The sequence below is a fragment of the Cebus imitator genome, unplaced genomic scaffold, assembly GCF_001604975.1.
Source record: "Cebus imitator isolate Cc_AM_T3 unplaced genomic scaffold, Cebus_imitator-1.0 Scaffold18, whole genome shotgun sequence".
Lineage (NCBI taxonomy): Eukaryota > Metazoa > Chordata > Mammalia > Primates > Cebidae > Cebus > Cebus imitator.
Window position 1 is genome coordinate 8,215,354 of NW_016107333.1, and position 18,961 is coordinate 8,234,314.

General features: G+C 39.8%; 1 protein-coding gene across 3 annotated transcripts in view; it reads right to left on the reverse strand.

Moving 5' to 3' along the window:
• The window catches only part of CBFA2T2 (CBFA2/RUNX1 partner transcriptional co-repressor 2), a 140,828-nt gene that overhangs the window by 38,811 nt on the left and 83,056 nt on the right, over positions 1–18,961 (reverse strand). The gene's annotated exons all lie outside the window — the stretch shown is intronic.

Genomic DNA, 18,961 nt, shown 5'->3' on the forward strand with positions numbered 1-18,961 from the left:
AAAAAAAAAAAAAAAAAGAGATGATACATAGACACAGACACATATACAGAGGGAAGCCGGTGTGAGGACAGTCACACTAAGTGGTGACAGAGGCAGGGACTGGAGTCATGCATCTACAGGCTGTGAAGTGCCAGCAACCAGCAAGCCAGGAGGGAGCAAGGGACACATTTGTCCTCTGAAGTCCTGGGAAGGAATCAACCTTGCTGATAACTCAATTTTTGGCTTCTGGCTTTCTGAACTGTGAGAGAATAAATTCCTATTGTCTTAGGCCACTCAGTTTGTGGTACTTTGTTACTTCAACCCTGGCAACTAAAATGAGGAAACAGGGTCAAGAGGTGGCGTGAACTGAAAGTTGGCAGTCTCTAGATAGTGGCTGAGAAAGAAGAAACCAGGTTACAAATGTAGCTTACCTCAATGCAATTTTTTTTTTTTTACTTCTCCTTATAAATGAATTAAATTAGTAGGAGGAAAAACTAACATGGGAACTATCTAGACCTAGGCCTCAACTGCATGACATGAAAATAAAATCATAATCAGCTGTATATAAATCACCATTAATAGGCTGGGCCTGTAATCCCAGCACTTTCAGAGGCCGTGGTGGGTGGATCACCTAAGGTCAGGAGTTTGAGATCAGCCTGGCCAACATGGTGAAACCCAGTCTCTACTAAAAACACAAAAATTAGCCAGGCGTGGTGGTGGGCACCTGTAATCCCAGTTACTTGGGAGGCTGAGGCAGGAGAACTGCCTGAACCTGGGAGGCGGAGGTCACAGTGAGGCGAGATGTGCCACTACACTCCAGCCTGGGCAACAGAACAAACCTCCATCTTAAAAAAAACAAACCAAAAAAACTCACCATTAATAATGACATACCAGATTATATATATACACACACACACACACACACACACACACACACACACACACACACACATATATATACACATACACATATCAACTACATCAAGTAGGAAAAAAGAGGTGGAGCCAACCTCTCTGACCTCAAGCATGTAAATGTCACTCATGCTATATATTGTTCAAAAAGATGAAAAGTAGAGCTGATTCTACATTAAGTAGATGCTACTTCATCCATGGGAACAATTAATAATAGGCAGCTGTTGGATAACACTAAATGTCAACAAAATTCCATTAAGATAAATTAGATAAACTTCATGATGTTACAATTTGGTAGATCCGAGCTAACAGGAATCAGACTTGATACCAACGAGTAATATTCTAATATATCTAAGAAGTTATTTTTCCCTATCAAAGAGAACTCTTTACATACTTGGTTAATAATAGGACCAGGGCTACCATAATCACCTTTAAATTGTGCTATGTTCCTCACAGTAATTCTAAGCTTTTCACTTAAGTACCCAACATTCATTCTGCAAAAACTACTGAATTCAAATTAAAGTGCAAAAAATGGGCAGCAAAGGCTCAAATGAGAATGTTAAGTTCTGTTTTCTTTCTGTGAGAACGCAGCTATAAAGACAACACATAGAAGAGTGTTCACAATCCTGGCAACAAGGAACATCTTTGTGCATTGATGAGATACTTTATAATAAAAAAAAAAAGTATCTCCAAATACTATTTTTCTGTTTCAGTTTGCAGTGGCCATACTTTGTAAAGGGATATAATAAATAAAGTCAATAAAGAAAGCAATGCCTCCAAGTTACAAATCCACTGACAAAAATGTGCAGTTCTCAGAACCATGCGGGCAACACTCTGCCAGCCCTTCCCATCTCCCTGTTCAGGACATTTTCTTTGTGAAATTGATGGTTGTCCTGTCTGATTAGTGGACTAATGAGCTATTGCGCTTGCCTTTTCTTCCTGGCAGTATTTTCTCAATGTCCTTCAGAGAACAGTTGACACATTTCCAGCTCTTCCATCTGGGGCTCAGCTTTCTGGAGGGGTGGGGGAGAAGGAAAGGAAGGAACTGATGGTTGTCTCACACTGTAATGTGCTGTGTACAGTGTGCAACAACCTAGAGGGAGCCTTTCTTCAGACCACCTGGCTCTATAGCAAGGGTGCCAAAGGCTTGAGGAGGTCTTAGCAGTGAGATGAGTTTTAACATTCAGCACTTGGGAGAATAAAAAAGTTAGAACAGCCCAACTGCAGAACACTGAATTCTGTGCTCTTACCAACCAAAAGCTTTGATAGTGGGCAAAATCCACCTGCTAGAGAATGGTTTACACACTGATACTTTTCGTCTCACCACCCAAAACCTACATCAGTAGTGTTTTCTTCATGTTCCAAGCAAATAAAGCAGAAAAAGCACAGGTATGAAGACTGAGAGATTTGGTGTGAATTCTCGTTCTGTTACAACACATGTGAATTTTACCAATTCATTTCACCTTTCCAGGCCTCATTTTCAATGTATGTAAAATGAGTGACAGTAAGATCTACCTGTCAGGAAACATGTAATGATTAAAGATGATGCCTAAATCAGTGCAAGGCATAAAGAAGGTGCTTAATAAATAGGAATGATGATTAGAATACAAAATTCCTGGTGTCAAATTCTGGACATACTATTAACTAGGTATGTGACCACCACCAAGTTAATATTAACATCTGTTGCCAGTGGAAAATGGGTATACTATCAACAATGTATCCATGTAACCTCAGAGATATTGTATGGAATGACCCAAGAATTAATTGCTGCAAAATCACCAAATACAATGTGAAGTCGTATTTTTGTTGGAGGCTAGGTGACATGAATGCCATTCATGGAGTGAGATCTATCCAAGTGGTCTATAAGATGATACATTCAGCAGCTGCTCAGATGATGGGAAAAGGATATGTTCCAAAGTAGGCATTTTAACCCTCTGCTTGGGGTCACAGTAGGATTATAGTAAGTCCCTGCAGGAAGAAAGCTATGACATGCCTTTATGTCATCCTAGTCACGGTGACTTCCTTTTTGAATTTTTATGAAACTGATAGTTATGTGTTATATTCTAGCTGGATCCCATGAAAGAACCAATCATATACTGAAGTCTTTTCAATCTCAGAGAAGAAGAAATTCCTTTCCTTCAGTTGTGGCTTGAGTCCATAAACACTACTGCTTAGGATATCAAACAGCTATAAAGACTTAGTCCCTGCTTTGAAAGGGTTTTACAATGTCATTAAGAAAAAAAAAAGGGCAGGGGGAGATTTAGTCCCAGGAAGCCAAAATAACCCTTAGTTTTGTCATAAGTGTCCAACTCAAATCTAAATTCAAAGTAACTGACAATTTAGTCACCCCATGATTTTGCGTTTTGATTATTCTGAATTTATTTGTGTATGTGTATGTATTACAAATACATGTGTGTATATATGTGTATATATTAAAAAATAAAACACAGATATGACCACATGTATTACCAAAATCACTGACAGTTCAACACCTAAACAATGGGAAGCCAAAGAACTTGGAAGTCAAATTGGAAAAGTATGTCTGAATCCTTTCTTCACTGTGTGCAACTTGCTAAGCATGTCACGAAAAAGAAAACAGATGAAAGAAGAAAGTAATAAACAGTTCTCTGTGTGACAGCAGTGATATTTTTTTCCTACACAGGAATTTAAAGAATCAAAGATGAAACTAAAGAGAACTATTTTGTAGCTCCACAGAAAAGTTACATTGAACAACCAGCAGTCTCCCTCTCATCTGCAGTTTCAGTTACCTACAGTCACCCAAGGTCCAAAAATATTAAATGGAAAATTTCAGAAATAAACGATTCATAAGTTTTATATTGAGCACCATACTGAATAGTGTGATAAAATCTCATGCCATCCCACCTAGGATGTGAATCATCCCTTTGTCTGGAGTATACACCATCCGCTCATAAGTCACTTAGTAGCTGTCTTGGTTACCATCAGATGAACTGTCGTGGTGTTGCGGTGCTTGTGGTTCAAGTAACCCTGATATTACTTAATAATGGCCCCAAAGTAAAAGAGCAGTGATGCTGGCAATACAGATATACCAAAGTGAAGCTGTAAAGTACTAAGTAAAAAGGTGGAAGTTCTGGACTTCATAAGGAAAGAGAAAAAAAATATCATATGCTGCAGTTGCCGACATCTACTGTAAGAAGAAGGAAAAAGAAATTTGTGCTCGTTTGCTGTTGCAACTCAAACAGCAAACGTTACAGCCATAGTGCATAATATGGGCTCAGTTATGGGGCAAAAGGAATGTATGTAGGGTTCGATATTTCCCATGGTTTCAGGGATCCACTGGGGGTCTTGAAACATATTCCTTGGGGCTAAGGAGAAACCACTGTATTACAGACAGACGTCCCAGAAACATCCTACTTGAGAAGAATCATCTATGATAAACTGCCCACAAACAAGGGCATTTACAAATCATTACAAATTGCTTTTGAGGGTTTTTTAAAAATTAGAGACTGGCAAAGAGCAGAGGTGTAAATACAAGATAAAAAATAATGCCATTACCTGAAGGGAAAGGCTACTCCTAAGCAACCGGAAAGAAGAAAAACTTATAGGTCTCAAGGAGAAAGCATGTTGAGGCAAAAAGTGAGCCTAATGTGAAGAATGCTCCATCACTCACTAGTTGTGTGACAGTGGTATTCTTTATCTGTCCCTGGGGATAATTCAACACAGTTGTATGAAGGATACCATAATGGATATAACAATGGGGTATATTCTCCCATGTTTTACTTGAATCAGATTTATTTTTTATTTATTTATTTATTTTTTTTTTGAGACGGAGTTTCACTCATGTTACCCAGGCTGGAGTGCAATGGCGCGATCTCGGCTCACCGCAACCTCCGCCTCCTGGGTTCAGGCAATTCTCCTGCCTCAGCCTCCTGAGTAGCTGGGATTACAGGCACGCACCACCATGCCCAGCTGATTTTTTGTATTTTTAGTAGAGACGGGGTTTCACCATGTTGACCAGGATGGTCTCGATCTCTTGACCTCGTGATCCACCCGCCTCGGCCTCCCAAAGTGCTGGGATTACAGGCGTGAGCCACCGCGCCCGGCCTTGAATCAGATTTAAAAATATATTAGAACTATGGCTGGGCACGATGGCTCATGCCTGTAATCCCAAGCACCTTGAGACAGGAGGAGTGCTAGACACGAGAATTGCTTGAGCCCAGGAGTTTGAGAACAGGCTGAGCAACACAGGGAAACTCCATCTCTACAAAAAAGAAAATTAGCTGGATGTGTTATCACATGCCTGTGGTCCCAGCTACTCATGAGGCTGTAGTGGGAGGATCACCTGAGTCCAGGAGGTTGAGGCGGCAGTGAGCTGTGATCACACCACTGCACTCCAGCCTCTGTGACAGGGCGAGACCCTATCGCCAAAAAAAAAAAAAAAAAATTATTAGAATAACAGTTTACCCCACTTTTGAGATGTTTATGCTGTGTGGGTAAGAAGGAGATTTGGCCAAGTGTTCCTGTTTATCATCACTGAGAAAATATACAGAACATAGATCTTTCTATATTAGAGCTATCTATAAAGATCCATATAGAGATCTTTCATGTAATGACAGGAACACTGATCAGTCCAAAAAAGGCTGGCCAAGGAAGCCATTAAATCCATTTCTTCATAAAAAATCAGACTTCCAGGACAGGTGTGGTAGCTCGCACCTGTAATCCCAACACTTTGGGATGCTGCGGTGGGCTGATGAGACTAATAGAAGGTAAGGGGAGGCTTATCATTTTAGGCCATGAAGTTTTGACATGGTTTGTTATGTAGGAATAGATAACTGATCTACACCACATACAAATTATCATGTTCCTTATTTTTTTGATTCTTTGTGTTTTCTAATATCACAGTATGTCCTGGAATTCTTAATTCCACAATTTTAAAAAACAACGTATGATACTACATTTTGAAGTGGTACCACAGTTCATTTAAACAATCCCTTATCAATGAACAACTGGATTATTTCCAATAATTTGGTCTTGAATTTTGAGGTTCTCCAGATTTCAATTTACTTGAGCATCCTGGATTTGCTAGGCCTTAGGGAAGTTCAGAGATAAAGGCAGGGAGGGACCTCACTTATGGGAAAGATAGACATATAGCATTAGGAAAATAAAGAAACAAAAACATTACCATGTATGACAGCCAGGCAAGTCACACTGCTAAGGTGTTAGCTGGAAAGGTTACATGGGCTTTCCAGGTAGCACATGGAAAGTTTGAATAGTGCCCCCAAAGGTGGTATCACAGCTAGACCACAGGCTCTCTTCAACCACTGCCGAGGATAGATAAATGTTTTGAATATGTAATTGTCATATAATAAGAATTTCCAGGCCTGGCGCGGTGGCTCACGCTTGTAATACCAGCATACTGGGAGGCTGAGGCGGGCAGATCACCTGAGGTCAGGAGTTTGAGACCAACATGGCCAACACAGTGAAACCCCATCTCTACTAAACAAAAATTAGGCTGGGCACGGTGGTTCATGCCTGTAATCCCAGCACTTTGGGAAGCCAAGGTGGGCGGATCACGAGGTCAGGAGATCAAGACCATCCTGGCCAACATGGTGAAATCCCATCTCTACTCAAAATACAAAAATTAGCTGGGCGTGGCGGCACACGCCTGTAGTCCTAGCTACTTGGGAGGCTGAGGGTGCAGTGAGCCAATATTGCGCCACTGCACTCCAACCTGGCAATAGAGCGAGACTCTGTCTTGGGAAAAAAAAAAAATTAGCTGGGCATGGTGGTGGGCACCTGTAATCTCAGCCACTCAGGAGGTTGTGGCAGGAGAATCACTTGAACCTGGAAGGCGGAGGTTGCAGTGAGCCAAGACTGCGCCATTTCACTCCAGCCTGGGCAGCAAATCGAAGCTCCATCTCAAAAAAGAACAAAAGAAAAGAAAAGAAAAAACAAAACAAAACAAAACAAAAGCAAAGCAAAGCAAAGCAAAGCAAAGCAAAGCAAAGCCAGAAAGTATAAGGGCCTTTGAAGATAGCGCACGATTGAAATAAAATTAATACTTTAACACGTACTAACACTAATGATAGAAAAAATTAATTTTTTACATTCCATGTTTATACATATACTGGAAAAACAATTTATAATTCTTATACCTCAAGAATCAGGAAACTTTTTCTGCCAAGGGCAAGACTGTAAGTATGTTTTTGCTCTGTTGTAGCACACTGTAGACAATACACAAATAAATGGCCTTGCATGTGTTCTGATCAGTCTTTATTTACAAAAAATGGACAGTGCGCCACAGTTTACTGACTTCTGCTATAACCGATTTAAAAAGCTAGAAAACCAGCCTGGGCAATGGAGCGAGATCATGTCTTTAAAAAAAATTAATTAGCTGGATATAGTGGCATGCACCTGTGGTCCCAGCTACTTGGGAGTCTAAGTACCTACTGAAGAACTATAAAAAGAGGTTGCAGTAAGCCGAGATCATGCCATTGTACTCCGGCCTGGGAGATAAAAGTGAAACTCCATCTCAAAACAAACAAAACAAAAAACTGACATCTATGGCTTTCACTATGTCCTTTGCTTTTCCAACAGAGTCTCAACTCTTGGTTAGTCTTATTTTTATCCAATCCAGTTCAGTAAATTAAAGTAGGGTACCAATTACATAAAGGAACTATAGAATAACAACACACACACACACACACACACACACACACACACACACACACACACACACTTGTAGAAGCTAGAAAGGATATACAACAAATTGGCAGAGGTACTTGTCTTGGGAGGCAGGACTAAGAGTTGCAGGCTTGTTTAGTTTCTAATTAAAATTACTTCTATATTGATCATGGTGCTTTTTATCCCTTCCTTTTACAACAACAAAAAAAGCTATTTTCATATTTTTTTGGGGGAAAGCATATAACACTTGTAAAAGACCGGAAGAGTACCTAACCATATTAGGGACATGCTGATTACAGAAACAAAATAAATATCAGAACGAAAGGAAGAATACAGAGAGAGAATACTGTAATTCTACCTTCATTTAAAAAGGGGCAGAAAATTAAGTGTCTGGAGAAGAAAGGATTCTTTTACTCAGCTTTCTAAATGTAAAATTAATCTCTCTCTGTCTCAATGTCATAACTAGTGATCTCATCTATACAAGAATAAAACTCCTGGAAACCTACAGAGATTGTGGCACATCTCTTAGGTCTACCTGGTTTTTGGAAGAACCTCAAAGATGACTAACATATCTACAAAGGATCACTTGGTTTATGAATATACTAACTTCCTCCCTATGACTTCTCTGTCTTCTATCACTGCCATGAGACTTCAGACACAGAAAAAAAAACAGTATAAATATCTCTTACAACTTGAAAAAAACAAACAACTGAATTTCAAGAATGTGTTAAAAAAAAAAAAAAAAGACTTGAAGAGATAATTCCCAAAATAATTATTTACAAATGGCTAATAGCACATAAGATGATCAATGTACTAGTCATCAGCAAACCACAAATTATAACACATCAACAAACGAACAGACTACTGATAGATAAACCAGACAACACAGACAAACGACAAAGGCATTAGGGTAAATAAAAGATGCTAGATTTAAAAAAATATACATACTGTATTATTCCATGCATGTGAAACTTTAGACATGAAAAAACTAGTTACAGAAAGCAGATCAGTGGTTATCTCGAACTGATGGGAAAAAACTGAATGTAAAAAGGCAGGGATGCTAGAGAGCATGGTTACCTTCCTTTTTTTCCCTTGGGACCAGGTCTCATTCTGCTGCCCAGGATGGAGTGCAGTGATGCAATCATGGCTCACTATAACCTTGAGTTCCTGGGCTCAAATGATCTTCCATCTTAGCCTCTCAAGTAGGTGGGACTATAGGCATGTACCATCACACCCAGCAAAATTTTCTTTTAAATTTTTTTCTTTTTTTTTTGTAGAGACAGGGTCTTATCACGTTGCCCAAATTACATTTTTTATAGTGATAGAAATGTTCTATATATAATGATTCTAATGTTGAAATACAACAGTGAAAACTCAAACTATATACAGCAAAATGGGTAGATTTTATTGTACATAAATTATACCACAATAAAGCTGAGAAGAAATAAGGAAATCAAATCCAGCTATGTATTCCTTAGAAAATCACAATCAAGTTTATTAAAAACAAACAAACAAACAAACAAAAACAAGGATAATTTAATATCAGAAAATCTCATACAGGCTGGCACACTGGCTCATACCTGTAATTCTAGCATTCTCTGAAGCCAAGGCAGAACGATTTCTTGAGCTTGGCATTTTTTTTTTCCCAGATGGTCTCACTTTGTCACCTAGGTTGGAGCGCAGTGGTGCAATCTTGGCTCACTGCATCCTCCGTCTCTCAGATTCAAGTAATTCTCCTGCCTCCCAAGTAGCTGAGATTACAGGCATGTGCCACCACGCCTAGCTAATTTGGGTATTCTTAGTAGAGACCCTTATTGAAACCCTTAGTAGGGTTTCACCATGTTGGCCAGGCTGCTCTCGAACCCCTGACCTCAGGTGATCAGCTTGCCTCAGCCTCTCAAAGTGCTACGATACAGGTGTGAGCCACCTCGCCCAGCCCCCAAAAATTGTTTTTAATTAGCTGGGCATGATTTCAGAATTACCTTTGAAATGCCCAGTAGATGGTCTAATAGAAATGCAGGATAAGTAGCTGGATATAAAAGTGTGGTGCTGAGGCCTGGGTGTGAAACTCTTGAGTTTGTGATTAAATGTGTTCAAATAATGGCATATAGATTCTACATGAAGCCTGAGAACAGGTATCTTAGAAGAAGTGGGTACAGCTCTCCAGGTATTCCAATTCTTAGAAATCATGAAAGACACTAAACAAGGAGACAGAAAAAGAAAAGCCAAGGAAATAAGGGGAAAAACCAGAAGCCAAGTAAAGAGTATCACCTGCTGGGCTGTAAGCACTGTGAATTTCATTTTTCTTAAAACTTATTTTTTAAGCCCATACTGGCTAAAGCATTGTGAATTTCAATACTAAATATACAAATAACATAGGAATACAAGCTAGCTCTTTAGGTTATTATGATGATTAGATTCATAATTAATAAAATGCCATTTTAAACCTACTTATTTGAAAACTTGTTTTTATCGAATTATCAGAAAGAATACAGGAACAAAGAAGGTAAGAACAAGTATATTATTTGTAACAAACGATATATTAACATTTAAGCGACTGCACATAGATCTTGCAGCAGAACTTAATTGGGACAAATACAGTGGCTATACTACCTTAAGCCAGGAAAGAGTTAATACAGAATTTTCCTTACTCCCTAGATTTAAGACCATCTCTTAGCTGAAACAGAATATACAATAAATATAAAAAGCTTGTATGCAGCAAAAGATGAGATGAAAAGGTTAGTTTGGCAAAAGAGCTAAATTTCAGACCAGCCAGAGATTTATATTCTTGAATACTCAAAGGTAGGCTAACATGGAAGAAAGACAACTGGGCATGAAACTTTAACTGAGAATCCTGATCTTTCTGCCAATTTATCAGCTACTGTGGAACCCTAGACAAGTCACACCAGAGCCTTGGTTTCTTCTGTAAAATGGAGGAAAGGAGGTGTTAAAAAGCAAATAAAGTAGCAGATTAAAAAGTGCTGTAGGCCAGGAATGGTTGCTCACACCTGTAATCCCAGCACTTTGGGAAGCTGAAGCGGGTGGATCAAGTGAGTTCAGGAGTACGAGATCAGCCTGGTCAACATGGTGAAAGCTGGCCTCTACAAAAAAAATACAAAGATTTAGCTGGGTGTGGTAGTGTATGCCTATAGTCCCAGCTCCTTGGGAAGACTGTCTGAGCCTGCGAAGCAGAAGCTGTACTGAGTCGAGACTGTGCCACTGCATTCCAGCCTGGGCAACAGAGCAAGACCCCTTCTCTCTCTCAAAAAAAAAAAAAAAAAAAAAGGTTCTGTATAAGATTTTTCAAGTATAAGGTATTATTAGACAGCTATCTACCAGGAATGCGTTAAGAATCATTACACCACTACATGCTGAGGGTCTCTTCCAATGCTAATGATTTTAGCATTTAAAGATATATTGTAATTGCCTGCCAACATCAAAACTCTGCTGATAACATTAATGCAAGTTAAAAGCAGTAGCAACACAGCTGACCTGATACTGTAAATAGGGAAAAGTAAAATATGGATTGTTGCTTCCCAGCTCCAGCAAATGTTTACTTAGAATCATATATCTACTCCAACTGCACACCATCTGTTTCAGGTCTCAACCAACTTATTATTTCTCACACAAACAGTAAAGACTTAAATTAAATTTGATTAGCCTCCTGCCTTTGTATGGAAGCTACCCCTACCACAATAGAAATCAACTGAATCCCAACCTCTTGACACTGTGTCACATTACTGCCCTGGCCACACATGAGCAGCCCAAGTTAGAGAACTCAAGAATCAGCTAACTTTAGTCTTCTTGGCCAAATATAACCCTCACATGTTTTTCTGGAGACAGGGAAAAACACTATCAATTTCTCACACAGCTAGTTAACGGCTTTCCTAGGATTCAAAAAGCCAGGTCTCTTGGGTTCCAACATTTGATACCTCTTGTGATAAATGCCTCTGGAACACAGAACCTTCTAGAATAAATATAGCAGTAAATCCTGACAGTCCAGCTCTTAAATATATCACAATATTTCATGTCTCCCATCTCTACTGCTAAACTTTTGCCACTGTCATCTCTCAGCTTGACTGCTGCTTCTGCCTTTAACTCCTTCAGTCCATTCATTTATTATCCAAAATACTGATTTAAAAGCCTAGAACAGATCATGCCACAGACCTATTTAAACTCTTCTAATGGCTTCCTATTGCTCTTACAATAAAACAGAAACTCTTTACCTTGGCTTGAATGCCATGATCTACTCAACAGTTCTTAAAATATGGTCTTGAGACCGTTGGGGGTCCTGGAGACTCTCTGGGATATGTGTAGGGAGGAGAAGAGGAAAGGTCAAAACAATTTTCATAATTGTGGTAACATGAGGTCATGTATACTTTTTACTCTTTCATGAGTGAATAGTAGCTTTTCACAGAGATTACACGATCAATGTAGAAGCTGATATAAGAATCCAGCTATCTTGTATTAAAAGCCAGTCAGAAGGCCAGGCGCAGTGGCTCACACCTGTAATTCTAGCACTTTGGGAGGTCAAGGCAAGTGGATCACCTGAAGTCAGGAGTTTGAGACCAGGATGGCCAACACGGTGAAATCCCATCTCTACTAAAAATACAAAAATCAGCTGGACATCATGGTGGGTGCCTATAATCCCAGCTACTTGATAGGCTGAGGCTAGAGAATCACTTGAATCTGGGAGGCGAAGGTTATAGTGAGGTGAGATTGTTGCCACTGCACTCCAGCCTCAAAAACACAGTGGGACTCCATCTCCAAGGGGAAAACAAAAACAAAAAACAACTAGTCAGAAACTTAGAAAACTGAAAAAGTGTCACTCCTATTAAATGTTTGCTGTGGAAAATATTTATCATAAAAGTGTTATTTATATTTATCAATTTATTATGTAATAGGTTTTGTTTTTTTTTTTTTAAAGATTCCCGCTCTGTCACCCAGGCTGGATGATAGTGGCATGATCTCAGCTCACTGCAACCTCCACCTCCTGGGTTCAAGAGAGTCTCCTGCCTCAGCCTCCTGAGTAGCTGAACTACAGCCGTGCACCACCAAGCTTGGCTACTTTTTGTATTTTTAGTAGGGACGGGGTTTCACCTTGTTGGCCAGGCTGGTCTCAAATTCCTGGCCTCAAGTAATCTGCCTGCCTGGCCTCCCAAAGTGTTGGGATTACAGGCATGAGCCAGTGTGCCCGGCCATATTTTTCAATTTGAAAGACTAACAGCTCTGTGTGTATGTGGGGGGTGGGTGGATCTGGATAAATATAGCATCTTTACAATGGAAAAGCCTACGTAGAGAGTTAATATCAACAAATGATATAATGTCTGCATTAGTATACAATTAAAAATGTAGATATTCAGCTTCTTTATAGTTAGCACAGTTAATGGAGTCATGATGTATATGACATTATTCTGTCTTCCTTATATGCATAACAATGCATTAATAGTACATGTATTTTTGAGGGTTTTAAGTAGCAGTGACCTATTCATATAACTCCATCTTCATACTTACTTTGTCTCCCTAGTGTCAAGTAATGTTGCATAATTCCCCTCCTTCCCCCCCTCCCCAAAAGATACAAGGACTGGCTTTGTTACCCAGGCTGACAAACTCCTGGGCTCAAGTGATCCTCAGCCTCCCAAGTAACTAGGACTACATGCATGTATTACACTGCCTGGCTATGTTGCATGAATTAATTGAATAGTCTGTGGCCTAGAATTAGAGTAAATATAACCTTTTTACAACTGTGCTTTTATAACATCATGCATTAACTACACAGCATAATTCTACATATATGTATATATATGTATGTATTTTCTTTTTTCTGAGATGGAGTTTCACTCTTGTCACCCAAGTTAGGAATGTAGTGGCATGATCTTGGTTCACTGCAACCTTGACCTCCCGGGTTCAAGCAATTCTCCTGCCTCAGTCTCCAGAGTAGCTGGGATTACAGGCATGCACCACCACACCAAGCTAATTTTGTATTTTTAATAGAGACGAGGTTTCATCATGTTGGTCAGGCTGGTCTCAAACCCCTGCCGTCAGGTGATCTGCCTGCTGCCTGCCTTGGCCTCCCAAAGTGCTGGAGCTGCAGGTGTGAGCCACTGTGTCCGGTCTATGTCACTTTTTTTCATGTTCATCAACCAACGCTTGTTATCAATCCACTACTTGCTGTGCCCTAGGCTTGGTGACAATGAAAACTGAGGCAACATGTTGGACCAAGTGTGCTGGGGAAGATTTAAATGTATCTAGAGATTCTGGGGAGTTTTGGAAATGGAGCTAGTATAAGCACAGAATTAACATGACTTACAAGAAGACTCCCCCGTAACTGAAATGTAGAAATGTTGTGAGAATGGATGTGGGAGAGTATCAGATTGTAGCAACCTGAAGATCATGAAGACCAGTTTGAGAAGCAAAAGAGAGCAGAGAGTGTCTCTGTCTCAAAGAAAAGTAGTACATTTTAAAATGCTGTTAACGTTTGTATTTTAATTATATTCTATTAAGCAAAAATAAGTTTGTCCAATGCAAAGGTATATGTGCCCAGTCCCGTAAGGTAACCACAACGCTAATTGTGACTTCAAAAAATTGTTTTTAATCATATTACCATCTCAGTTAACTTGGATTTGATAAACATTTTTCTTTTCTGTCTGTACATATTTATTCATCAATTTTTTTTGTGTGTGCTGGACTTATCTGCCACCCAGGCTGGAGTGCAGCGGTGGAATCTCAGCTCACTTCAACCTCCACCTTCCCAGTTCAAGCAATTCAGTCTCCTCAGCAGCTGGGACTACAGGCATGCACCAAAACACCCGGCTAACTTTTTTGTATTTTTAGTAGAGATGGGTTTTCACCATGTTGGCCAGGCTGGTCTTGAACTCCTGGTCTCAAGTGATCCACCTGGCTAGGCCTCCCAAAGCGTTGGAATTATAGGTGTGAGCCACTGTGCCCAACTATTCCATCAATCTTTTTCTTTTTTTTTTTTTTTTTAAAAAAAAAAAAAAAGAGTTTTACTTGTTTCCCAGGCTGGAGTGCAATGGTGTGATCTTGGCTCACTGCAACCTCTGCCTCCTAGGTTTAAGCGATTCTCCTGCCTCAGTCTCCCAAGTAGCTGGGATCAACAGGTGCCTGCCACTACGTCCGGCTAATTTTTTATTATTATTTAGTTTTAGTAGAGATAGGGTTTCACCATGTTGGCCAGGCTGGTCTCGAACTCGTGGCCTCAAGTGATCCACCTGCTTCGGCTGCCCAAAATGCTGGGATTACAAGCATGAGCCACTACACCCGGCCTCATCCATCTTTAAAAGAGTCTGGGTTCCAGTACCAGTTGGCTCCAAGTACCTTAATATTTGAAAAACTAAGTTCTTATGTTCCCCTAGCCTAAAGAACAGCCCACTCAGCCCATCAGCTTCTGCTTTGAGATGGAGAACCACAAAAAAAAAAACCTCATGCTCAGAAGTAGTAGGAACCAAAGATCTAGCTTTCTTCCATTATGAGAAGCCACAGGACAACATCCATGGCTGGCTGACACCTACGTTCTGTGAAGGAACCTCTGGTACCCAGGGCTTTGCCTTGCTGCAGAGATGGAACATGCCATTGCCAGGTAACTAAGAAGATGTTGGCAATGGCCATCAACTGGAAAGAGTTATTCTAGGGTCCTACCACTGTCAAATATTTAAAGAAAATTACTGTGCCTAATTAAAGGACAAGTATATTCCTGGGACATGCACATAGCTTTTGGGGGGCCAAGTTAAAAACAAAGCTAGATGTGTTTAACTCAATCTGGTTTCTAAAAGTTTTCGCTAATTAAGCCCTCTGTTTGGGCCAAATGGTACTTAAAACAAATTAGCTTAGGGTTTGATTTTTTTTTTTTTTTTTTTTTAACTACTTTTTGGAAGCTTTTTATGGACAGGAAAAAAAGGATTACGGATTTTTGTTTTTTTTTTTTAAACCTCCTGGGTTCAAGCAGTCCTCCCACCTTAGCCTACCAAGTAGCTGGAACTACAGGTGCACACCATTATGTCCGGCTAATTTTTCTTTTTTTTTTTTTTCTGTCTTGCTCTGTCACCCAGGTTGGAGTGCAATGGCGCGATCCTGGATCACTGCAAACTCTGTCTCCCAGGTTCAAGCAATTCTCCTGCCTAAGCCTCCGAGTAGCTGGGATTACAGGTGCCCACCACCACGCCTAGCTAATTTTTTGTTTTAGTAGAGATGAGGTTTCACTGTGTTAGCCAGGATGGTCTCGATCTCTGGACCTTGTGATCCACCCACCTCGGCCTCTTAAAGTGCTGGGATTACAGGTGTGAGCCACCGTGTCCGGTCCTCTTTCCTTTTTTTTGAGATGAAGTGTTGCTCTTGTTGCTCAAGCTGGAGTGCAGCAGTGTGATCTCGGCTCACTGCAACCTTGGCCTCCCAGGTTCAAGCAATTCTACTGCCTCAGCCTCCCCAGTAGCTGGGATTACAGGTGCCTACTCCCAAGCCCGGCTAATTTTGTATTTTTAGTAGAGATGGATAGGGTTTTTCCATGTTGGTCAGGATGGTCTCAAACTCTTAACCTCAGGTGATCTGCCCACCTCGGCTTCCCAAAGTAATGGGATTACAGGCGTAAGCCACCGCACTGGGCCAATTTTTCTAATTTTTGATAGAGATAGGGTCGCACTATGTTGCCCAGGCTGGTCTTGAACTCCTGGACTCAAGTGATCCTCCCACCTCACCCTTCCAAAGCACTGGGATTATAGGCATGAGCCACCATGCCAGACACCAAGTTTCAACAACTTAATACTTTAAAAAAAAAAAAAAAAAAAAAAGTAAAGTATCTCATTAATAATTTTCTGATGATTATATATTGAAATTTCTTAGATATATTAAACATGTCATCAATGAAATTTCACCTGTTTCTTTTTTTAAAAAAATAAGGTTACAAGAATATTTAAAATTACATATGTGGCCTCTATTTGTTGCTTACAATATATTTCAGTTTAACAGCTCTGATGTGGGTATGATGCAGTAGTAGAAAAAACATGGGCTCTGGATTCACACAGATCAGGATTCAAATCGAGGCTCTGTTAGCTCTTTGATAGTGGGGATACTTCCTCCTCAAAGTCTGCTTCCTTGTTTACAAAAATCATTCAATATTGTCCAGCTGCCAGGGTTGTTGTTTACAATCACGTGAAATAAAAACAGAACAACCTATAGTACAGACCTATGACAAACGAATTCATCTTTACTTGTTTCATTGGAAATCTGGACAACTATAACCTTACATTACACTGTTCAGGCTGAGAAATCAAGAATCAAGTTTGGGATTATTCTTCCTTTCTTGAAAGTAAACAAAATAAAGGTAATTCTCTTAACTGATCTTTTTTTGGGCCTAAATCATTGAGGACTGTAAGATGCATATACAGTGTTTTATTACAATGCACTGGGGGTATGGGACTATCAAACATCTCAACATCAGAGGAAGACAAAGAGAGATATTCCCTCAGCAACTGGCTGCTCTTTGTGCCTGGCTGGGCTTCTAGTGTTTGATTTCCAATCCTGAAGCTCCATGCCAGAGGTATTCATTTGTGCATCTCCCACAACTCCAACTGTCCTCTGCTGTTCTTCACCACCTTTATGTTGCAGCTCTAGTTTAAGCCACGTTTTGCATGTATAACCTTGAAGTTCCTACTTACCACAAACTTGTTTTTATTAGAAATAGGTCTTCAGCTTAATCAAATGCTATTTTTTTTTTTTTTTTTTGAGGGTAAGGGATGTATTAATGGAAATGGGGTGGTTTTTTTTCCCTCCTTTCAGCTTCTTGGTTTTTTTTTGCTTTTTTTTTTTTGAGACGGAGTGTCACTCTGTCCTCCAGGCTGGAGAGCAATGGCACAATCTCGGCTCACTGCAACGTCTGCCTCCCGGGTTCAAAGTGATTCTCCAGCCTCAGCCTCCTGAGTAGCTGGGATTTCAGGTGTGCGCCACCATGCCTAGCTAATTTTTGTATTTTTAGTAGAGATGGGGTTTTGCCACGTTAGCCAGGCTGGTCTCAAACTCCTGACCTCAAGTGATCCACTCAGCTCAGCCTCCCAAAGTGCTGGGATTACAGGCATGAGCCACCACGCTGGCCCTTTTCAGCTTCTTAATGTTGAACTATCCTTGCATTGTGTGATCAACCTTACTTGGTTAGCCTGTACTAATCTTAAGTATAGAGGTGTTGTTCTTTACAGTAATTTAAGGAATAAAGGAAAATATAATGTAGCATACATCTTTCAAAAAGGCCAAAAATGAATGTAAAAGAAAGAAATACTATGAACTGAATGGTTATGTTACTTTTTTGGTTGACATATATATGATATTAATATATGTTACATTAACATATGTATTTGCTCATTATTCATTTGTTTATCTATATATTATATTTATATATATTTGTTCATCTGCACCTAAGTTTCTACTCTATTTATAAAAAATACTTCAAAATGTTCACTTTTGCTTCAGCAAGTTTATCACTTTAATGAACACTTGAGCAAAGTTAAAACAAAGACTAATAATGCATGCTTTAAAACAGCAACATACTGTATATACACACAAAAAAATGATAATAATAAAGGGGTCAAGAGGAAACTTTGGTGGTGATGGTTTCACAGGGGTGTACTTATTCCCAAGTGCATGGAGTTGTATATGTTACATACGTAAGCTTTTTAACATGTCAATCACACCTTGGTAACGTTGTCCAAGAAAAAATCAACAAAAATAATAGTTCTCTCAGTCTATAGTTCTATATTAAGTTGGAGGTTTTGATCTTCCCCTTCAATAAGAGGATTCAATGATTCACTCTAAATTCTTGACTTCATCGATATCAAAATTTTCTAATGCAATTTCAACTATTTGAATGAAACAATGTTTGGAACAAATGGTCCAGATGTGAACATCTGACTCTCATTTTCCTTGGGACAGAAATCATGAGTTGAGATTAACAGCTTTAAATGCCAAAACAGCCCAGACATAACGTTAAAATGAAATGCATGTAAAGTAATTCAATTTTTGTCTTAGACACATACAACCTATTTTCCACCCAGGTCCAGTTAAGAAAATATAATTAAAGCTGGGTGCAGGGCCACGTGTGGTGGCTCATTCCTATAAACCCAGCACTTTGGGAGGCCAAAGCGGGTAGATCACGAGGTCAGGAGGCTAAGACCATCCTGGCCAACATGGTGAAAGAAACCACATGTCTACTAAAAGTCCAGAAATTAGAAGAGCATGGTCGTGCGTGCCTGTAGTCCAAGCTACTTGGGAGGCTGAGGCAGGAGAATCGCTTGAACCAGAGAGGCACAGGTTGTGGTTAGCGGAGGTTGCTCCACTACACTCAAGCCTGGCAACACGGCAACACTCCATCTCAAAAAAAAAAAAAAAAAAAAAAAAAAAAAAA